The sequence below is a fragment of the Malus sylvestris genome, chromosome 3, assembly GCF_916048215.2.
Source record: "Malus sylvestris chromosome 3, drMalSylv7.2, whole genome shotgun sequence".
Taxonomy (NCBI): Eukaryota; Viridiplantae; Streptophyta; class Magnoliopsida; order Rosales; family Rosaceae; genus Malus; species Malus sylvestris.
The window spans coordinates 9512999-9523042 of NC_062262.1; positions in this window are offsets into that span (position 1 = coordinate 9512999).

The following is a 10044-nucleotide window of genomic DNA, read 5'->3' on the forward strand; positions in this document are numbered from 1 at the left end:
TGTTTGTGATTGCTTTACAATGAAAGCAAAGCTTGTGACAAAGTTGACATGAAACTTCAACGCACCTTTCTGTCGGAAAGATTGTCCTTTGCATCCTTTCAAAGACCAGAATCATATACTTGCTAAACTCCTTACAATTTAGAACAATGCTTCGTTACAAGTTGAGACGTATAAATCACAGTTAAATGTGTAAACAGAAAAGCGAATATTTGTCAAATTGTGAGGATTGTAAGCTGTGATTTGCTTCTAAAAGTGGAGAAAAATTCTTTCACCGAATCACCAGTTGTATGAAATGAGTGTCTTACTTATGAATTTTTATCATAAAAGTGACTCTTCTTCAAATTGAGGTATACAAAATTCTATCCACACTAAATTCTATAAATCACTTGGTGTGTGTTTGGTAGGTGTAATCTTGAGTATGTAATATAATATTATATAATTTACTCACTAAGCAAATAAGTAGGATTCATGAAAGGATAGTATCCTAATCTTGTTAAATGCTTACACACTTTAAGTGCTTTTGGAATCCAAAATATATATTTTTAAAGCGTTTTCAATCATTTAAAAATACTTTCCAAACGAGCTCTAAGCAGCTCATTTGCAATCCAAAATGAATAAAATCTTCTATGATTAGTGACATTAGTCCAAAGAAAAGAGAAACCTTTTTTTATTTGTTTTGCACTACAAAACATGGAAAAGAAAAATTAAAATTAAACTAAAAAGAAGAAATATAAGCATATAAGATAGACCAATAATATGTTTTTGGATGACTTTTCTGCATAATAATTTGAACGGGAAGACCCACGTCGATGTAGCCTTTTGAGGTTGTGACTGTGAGTGGCACAAATTATTTCATCAAATCAGATGCCATTCTCCTTCATTAGATTTTCATGTATTATTGTCAAATCACACTCATACAAACTCTTGCTCATAAAGCTAATGTGGTTGTCTGTGTATCCGGTCCATCTAAAGTCCTTTGATGTATTTGTCATTGTCCATCTACTTCGATTGCTTTCATTTTTGGAAGTAGTTGTTAACTAGAACCTACATTAGGGAAATTGATAGGTTTGAAAGCTTCCCTACTCTATTATTAACGAACAGTACCTGTTTACACTCTTCAATTCATCTCCCTATTGAGTCTATTGGGGTGGCCCGGGGCTTGGCTGGTCCATGGTTTGATGGGGATGTAGGGGTGGTGGGTGGGTGGGTGTGGAGCTGTTTGATTTGGATAAGTTTAAATTTATTAGTGCTTTTGAGGCAGTGTTTGAGAAGAGATGGAAGAAATTATACGGAACATGTTCAATGTCACTTAGATCCGGCAGTTTCTGACATGACACGGTGATACGACACAAAAATAACAAGTTTCAGATCAACACGATAACTAATCGAGTCATTCTCGGGTGACCTGTTAAGAACCCGTTAATAACGGGTTCTTAACAGGTATACATGCGTGTAACACGTGGATAACCCGTTTCAATCCGTTAAGAAAAAATTATTTTGATAATTTTAAAGTTTAATTACTAAAAGATTTATTATAAAATACAATAGCCATATTAATATATACAATATATTCTTTATTAAATATATAGTTTTGTATTATTATTCTATATAAGTTAAAATAAAAAAGTTTTAGTCATTATTTATTTTTATTATGAGAGTTCCTTATTATCATTACTAGGATAAATTTTACTTAACATGTTGTTGTCCAAAATTAAAATAAACTAGTATAGTATTTGTAGGGGTGTGATATCCACACATCCCTTTTTACTTCTCTCACACCTTTTCAGTTTTCGGCCGTGAGATCGGATAAATTGAAGAATATTAATGGACATAAATTAACAAGGGATGTGTGAGAAGTAAAAAATGTGTGTGGATAGCACACCCTTATGTGTATAGGCAAGAACTAAGAAGACATACATACAAGTATGAAAAATGTGAAAGAATATATAAACACTCGTGATTCATCATTATTCCTCCATGAGTAGATAATGGTTACACTTACATTATCATTTAGATTTTTAAAATCCTCCAAACCCTCATGAATAATGTTTTTTATTTGAGGGAAAAATTAATAATAATTTTTGTAGAAGTGTAAAAAATGTAAAAAAAAAAATATACAATCACTCTTAGTGACAAGCTTTACAACTTTCATGAAGGGGTCAGCTTCAAAATCCAACACTATAATCCATAAACCTTAAATTTATATTTAACTGTCGATTGTCATTTACGCTTTATTCTTCTTACTGAATTTCATTTTTTAAATTTTCATTTTTTTTAAACATGATCATCTGGCGAATATAAGAAGATGAATGGTTCAGATCTTTGGTATCACGTTTCGATATTTACAGTTAACTGAAATATGAGTCGATGTCATATAGTTTGTAGAAACTTTATAAACATCAAGCAATATTTTCACTAACAGTAAAATTCTGAATATAATATCAACGATCCAAACCGTTTATCTTTCTGCATCCTCTAATAGATCATGTTTTCAAAAAAAAAAAATCTGAAAAAACAAAATTTGATGAGAACAATGAAGCGTAAATGTAAACAACAATCAACGGTTAAATTTTGATCTATGATTTATATGATTATAGTGGCGAATTTCAAAGTTAAGCTCTTCATGAAAGTTGTAAAACTTGTCATTACGAGCGTTTATATATTTTTTCTATATTTTTTACACTTCTACATTAATTAAAAAACTATTAAAGACTTAATTAATTAAGCTATTAATTAATTTATACCCATTTTGTTTTAGAAGCAATGGATGCTAGAGATTCAGATTCAGTAAACCTTGGTGATGAGGAGTCCGTGGAGATTATAATGGGAACAGAACGAGATCTTGGAAGCGAAAGTATAGACAATACAAATACGAGTCTTGTAAAGAAAAATGCTAGAGCAATCAATTTAGGTAAGCGAAAATATACTTAAAAGAAAAATGCATTTTTATGTTTTGAATATGACAATATGGTATGTATATACTTATTTCGTATTATGTTTTTCATTTGATTATTTATTGGTTTAAAATATATTTCCTTAACGTCTAACAGGTCGGATCATATTACCTGTTAATATTATCGGGACGATTTCGGGTCGGGTCATTTTACCTGTTTATTTTAATGGCTGTTCCACGACACGACCCATTAAGATATCGAGTATGACATGTGTTTATACCATATTTAGGGCCTTCGTATTTAGACCTCGTATAAATACTCGAAGGACTTAAATGTAATTATGTAATAAAGGAAGGGGCAAATATGTAATAAGTGAGGAGTCCTTATTCTATAAAATGACCCCTCACCCTCACAATTAAGAGGAGGCCATTTTCCTAAGCCTCCTCACATCCCCTAAGCTCTAAGCTCTCTCTCCCTCTTCAACAGGGAAATATAATACCATCAGTGTGGACGTAGCCCAAACCTTGGGGTGAACCACGATAACTCTTGTGTCATTTACATTTCATGCAGATTCACGGTCGGATTTACGTTGTTCCAAGACCTCCGGTTTTGTGCATCAACAACATGAAAACGACACGAACACGGAAAACACGATTCGAATGCCAAGTCTTGTCACTGTGATGTTTCAACCCATAAAACACCGCTTGATGTCTCAGCTCATAATATAATGTTATTTATAAATTTCTCTTCACATATTGTTGTATTGTTGTAATATAATAAGACGTCACGATGACAGTAAACTCATTTTATTTTAGTTCCGCTGCCGATGACTTTCATAGCACTTCCGTGTGTCATGGAAGTTGCCCTCTCTATGTATCGACATAGTGGATCTTGTTTATTCTATTGGGTTGTCTAGTGTCACGGGCCGCATGTTAAAAACAAAGAAAATGCCCAAGACATCATATATCTAAGCCCATGAAGCCATGTCTTCATGGAAGCTTCTGGAACGTCCCGGAGAAATCAAGAACGTGGCGGAGCATTCAAGATAATCTAGGGCATTCCGGAACATTCCACACAAGTGTACATATTTAAGCCTCACCTAGAATAATCTAGATTAGGCAAGTTGTATCTAGAACTATGCTAGATATTTTTGGATGTAAGTAGGGGATTCTAGAACCCTCCATTGAGGAGGTGACTTAGGCCTATAAATAGGAGGTAAGGCCATTTGGCCAAACCATCCAAGAATCCAAGAATTGTAAGCAATTGTAAAGTTCTCTTAACTTTCAATACAAAGCTTCCTTTCTCCCATCTTCTAAGTGATCTTAGCATTCTCCAAGCTATCTTAGCTTTCTTTGTGATTCGATCCGGGGAAGCGAGGCTTCGAAGGCTTACTTAGCTTGTTCATCGAGGTATTCAAGTCTAAGTGCCGCACGGGCGGAAGGCTTAAAGAGTCATCCCGTGACAGCTGGTATCAGAGCCAAGCTCGTGAATCACTTGAAGGAAAGTAGGATATGGCAAGTGGAGAGATGGTGTCCGGAGTCTCCGACCTAAGGGAGCGTACTGCCGAGGTCCAAGACGTTGCCAAGAGCAAGCCAAAGTTAAAGGACTTGCAAGCATCGATGGAGACCATGGAAGAGCGACTCGAGAAGGTGGAACGAACCATACTCGAGTTCGATACTCGACTTGATGAGGACGTTGTCGACAAGGAGGAAATCCAAACCATGGTGGACAATGGTAAGGATGAACTGCGTGGCTTGGTGGAAGGGCTACGAGATGAGCTCCTTGGCGCTCTCAACACCATGGCAGACAAGATGCGGAGGGAAGTCCAGGTTCACCTTGACAACATAGAGGCAAGGTTTGTGGCGCTTCAAGAAGAGATAAAGGACACAAGGGAACTTAAGGGAGATGTGGCGTTTTGTAAAGAAGCAGTCGTGAAGCAATTCGTGCAAGGGCCGAGGGAAATCAAGGCGTTGGACTCCAAGGTAATAGACTCCTTTAAACCCAAATCCTATAATGGGAAGAGGGAAGCAAAGGAGCTCGACACATTCGTGTGGAACGTGGAGCGATACTTCAAGTACCTAAAGCTTGAAGATGACGAGTCCAAAATCTCAACGGCAACCATGTTCTTAGCTGACAATGCCCTTATGTGGTGGCGTCGCCGAAGCATGGAGATTGAGCAAGGTACGTTCTCTCTCACCACTTGGGATGAATTTAAGAAAGATCTTATGTTGCACTTCTATCCCCAAAATGCCAAGTACGAAGCCAAGGAGAAACTAAGGTGGCTCAAGCAAACGGGGAGCGTCAAAGACTATGTCAACGCCTTCGTGAGCTTGTTATTCGAGGTGCCCAACATGTCAGAGGAAGATAAGCTCATGTACTTCATGAGTGGACTGCAAAATTGGGCAAAACTCGAACTACAAAGGAGACACGTGCAAACATTGTCTGATGCCATTGCCGCTGCCGAATCCTTGATTGAGTTTAAATCAAGCCACCAAGGTGATTCCAAGCCCACAGGGAAGAGGGGTAACCATGAGAGAAGTGGGGGAGAACATAAGCCGAAGGACAAGGCCGAGACAAGCAAACCGAAGGAGAAGAAAGCCGATAAGCATGACAAAGGCAAAGGTAAGTCTTGGCAACCCACTTGTTACCTATGCGACGGCCCTCACATGATGCGAGATTGCCCACAAAAGAAGGCCCTTAAGGCCATGGCCTTCAAGGAGGACAAGGCCGAGGAGAGTAACGATGCAACGATGGGATGCATCCGTCTACTGAATGCCATCCAGACAACCCTCCTACAACCTAAGGCTCAAGTTGGGGGAGGATCATTGTTCGTCGACGTCAAGACTGGTGACAAGACGACGCGTGTGTTAGTGGACACGGGAGCAACACACAACTTCATGACGTCGGAGGAAGCCACAAGGCTTGGCCTCCGAGTCACAAAGGAGCCTGGTAGCGTGAAGACGGTAAATTCCGCTGCCACCCCCATTGTTGGAGTTGCGCGTAATGTGCACGTAGACATTGGCACATGGAAGGGAACGATCGACTTCACCGTAGTCAAGATGGACGACTATGGCGTAGTCATTGGGTTAGAGTTCATGGACAAGGTACGAGCCTTTCCCATTCCCTTCTACAATATTTTCTGTATCCTAGCCGACGGAAGACAACCTTGCCTGGTGCCATTGGAAAGGCAAGCCAAGAAGTGTACCCAGCACTTGTCGGCAATTCAATTTGCCAAGTCTTGGAAGAAAGGCGAGGCCACATTTCTTGCAACCCTAATGTTGAATGAAGGGGAGGAGAAGCACGGGCCTTTGCCGAAACAAGTGGAAGACGTCCTTGTGGAGTTTGCGGACGTGATGCCTAAGGAACTGCCAAAGAAGTTGCCACCAAAGAGAGAGGTCGACCATGCGATTGAGTTGGAGCCTGGTGCTAAGCCTCCCTCCAAATCACCTTATAGGATGTCGCCACCCGAGTTGGAGGAATTGAGGAAGCAACTCAACGAGCTGCTTGATGCTGGCTACATCCAACCCTCCAAGTCCCCATACGGTGCACCCGTCTTGTTCCAACGCAAGAAAGAAGGTAGCCTAAGGTTGTGCATCGACTATAGAGCATTGAACAAGATTACGATCAAGAACAAGTACCCACTTCCGTTGATCGCCGACTTATTCGATCAACTTGGTGAAGCAAGGTACTTCACAAAGTTAGACTTCTCCACAGCTTTTCATCCCCAAACCGATGGACAAACGGAGCGGGTTAATGCATTGTTGGAGACTTATTTGCGGCACTATGTTAGTGCCAATCAACGAGATTGGGCTAAGTTACTTGATGTTGCCCAATTCTCTTATAACTTGCAACGTTCGGAGTCGACGGGGAAAAGTCCGTTCGAGTTGGCTATAGGGCAACAACCCTTGACCCCGAACACGGTCGTGACTGGCTACACGGGGAATAGTCCAGCCGCTTTTAAAACCGCTAAGGAGTGGCAATTAGCCCACGAACTTGCTCGAGCTCATTTGGAGAAGGCTTCAAAGAAGATGAAGAAATGGGCGGATCGCAAGCGAAGGAATGTGGAGTTCCAAACTGGCGACCAAGTCTTTGTGAAGCTCAATGCGTCTCAGCACAAGAGTACTCGTGGCTTGCACAAGAGCTTGTTGCGGAAATATGAGGGACCATTCCCTATCATCAAGAAGGTTGGCAAAGCCGCGTATGTTGTGGAACTCCCACCCCGCCTCAAGTTTCACCCGGTGTTCCATGTAAGCAACTTGAAGCCTTATCATGCAGACAATGAGGAACCAAGCCGAGGTGAGTCTCATCGAGCACCCCCTTTGATGACGGAGGCATTTGACAAAGAAGTGGAGAGCATTGAAGCCAAGCGTGTCGTGGTGCGACCAAGACAACCAAAGCATGTGGAGTACTTTGTCAAATGGAAGGGGCTACCATACTCCGAAGCAACATGGGAGAAGGAGATGTCCTTATGGCAATATAAGGACTTGATTCAGACATTCGAGAGGCAAGAGTCGACGAGGACGTCGACGGCTTAAGTGGGGGAGGATGTCACGGGCCGCATGTTAAAAACAAAGAAAATGCCCAAGCCATCATATATCTAAGCCCATGAAGCCATGTCTTCATGGAAGCTTCTGGAACGTCCCGGAGAAATCAAGAACGTGGCGGAGCATTCAAGATAATCTAGGGCATTCCGGAACATTCCACACAAGTGTACATATTTAAGCCTCACCTAGAATAATCTAGATTAGGCAAGTTGTATCTAGAACTATGCTAGATATTTTTGGATGTAAGTAGGGGATTCTAGAACCCTCCATTGAGGAGGTGACTTAGGCCTATAAATAGGAGGTAAGGCCATTTGGCCAAACCATCCAAGAATCCAAGAATTGTAAGCAATTGTAAAGTTCTCTTAACTTTCAATACAAAGCTTCCTTTCTCCCATCTTCTAAGTGATCTTAGCATTCTCCAAGCTATCTTAGCTTTCTTTGTGATTCGATCCGGGGAAGCGAGGCTTCGAAGGCTTACTTAGCTTGTTCATCGAGGTATTCAAGTCTAAGTGCCGCACGGGCGGAAGGCTTAAAGAGTCATCCCGTGACACTAGGAAGCCGTGTTTACGCCTTTTCTTTGAAGGACGTACATACACGGGATACACTGTCATTGGTAGTGTCCCGGTCTAACAACACACAATGCTATGTACATGACATCGCAATCAAGTTCTTCATGTTTTGTTGTTAAATATGTCGACATGCTAAACCAAACAAAACCATAAAAAATGTGGACATGTGAGTCACATGAGAAGACAAAGAAAAGTGACTTTTAAAGCACCTGTAAAATTTGCATTCGATTTCAATGGCCACAACTGCAACTGCAGCCCCGTATAATCTGTGTTGTTGTATTATTTGTATGTATACTTTGCGTTGGAAGCCCTGCCTCCACTTGTACAAGATAAGTGTTGGAGGGTTGGGAGATCTTCCTCTTCCTTTGCAACCACCAAAATTGGATTTCCAAAACTCATTATAATTTGCATTTTAGGTCTAATACTCACAATTTGCTTTTGCGCATGTTAAAGAATTTTTAGAAGGGCTAAAAACGTTTTTTTAATAATCGAAAGCGTGTGGTTTGGCATAAAAATTTTAAAAAAGTTAATATGAATTATTAAAATGCATTCAAAAAAGCACGTGAGAAGCACTTTGAACTACTTTTCTGAGAAGCGCTTTCTGGAGAAGCACTTTCAACTGCTTTCCAAGATGCACCTGATTCTTTTATAAAAATGTGAATAATTTTCACGTTAAAGCACTTATAAGCATAAGTAATTGGAAGTTTTAACAAAACACTACTGGTACTGTTCACTTTTAACAAAAAACCACACTTATACCTTCCCTGGTACTATTCACTATACTTTTAAAAATGACTTTTCATTAAAAGAGAAGTTTTTTTTTAGACTTTTCGTTAGTTTTCCTTAAGTAATTCTTATACAATTAATCACAAAGAGAGTCTTTAATATTAAGACTTAAGTGGATTAATGGTCTTCGTGGTGATAGGGTATTAGGAAATAGTCCCGGTGGAAAATTGTCAACAATATTCACCACGCACCACAAGGGTTTAAATCCTAACTTTTTTACTACAAGAGCTATGTTCCGAATACCCTATCACTAGCGGACCATTGATCCGATTTGGCATAATCTTAATTCGCTATTACAACAAGCGTTGCCCTTCCAGTACACCTAAAATCGAATTCTCCTTTCGATAAATTAGATTACAATATCGCTTTCCAAACCCACCCACCCTTCCTTTCTTACATCAAAGATTGGGCTAAAAGGGGAGTATGCACAATGCAAGATAGACATCGATAAAGTCGTGAAACACATGGTGGGCCAAAAGTCCAATTGGGTTCTTATGGCTCGGATCTTCCACTTGCCCTCCTAAAATTGGTCGATTGGAAATGTTGGGTTCTTAAACAAACATTGGACACGTGGCACTGAATAACACTGGCCTAAGGGGTGAGATTCACTTTTCAAGGGGCCCCACAGCCAGCCCTAGTGTTTCTTTACCTTCAGTATGAAGTGAAAGAAAATGTAGACTTTTACAAGGAGACCAAAGAGCACATGTGACTGAGAGACTACTAGTATTGAGGAATACTTAGCTACATGTCGTCATTCTTAAAATTGTTCCGCAAAAGGACTCTTATATACTTGTTAGTAATGAATGTCAACGTTAGACTTACACGAACGAGTCTGATACTTAATTATTACTGATATTAACGAACGACGATTCTAATAATATTGTGCGATTCAGATTAGCTTAATCTCGGTAATAGGAATAAAACAATAAGAACAATTTAGTTTCTATAATTCTTTTGTTTAATTTTGACGATTTGATGATGGCAATTGTTCGAATTGTTAATAATCAAGAACAACAAATTTAACTCCGCTACTTTTATTTTATTTTTTTGGTAAAACTCACTCCCCGTTGATAAAACAAAGTGAAAAACGAAAACATCAACACAGAAATCTCTCGTTCCAAACGTGCGTTAAACATCCTAAATTAGCGGTTATGTCAATAACATGGACGGAAGTCTCAATAATCAATAACATGTCGATGAGTTTGTTGACATCAAACGACCACAAAGTGAGTGGTGTCGATGAGCTTGTTG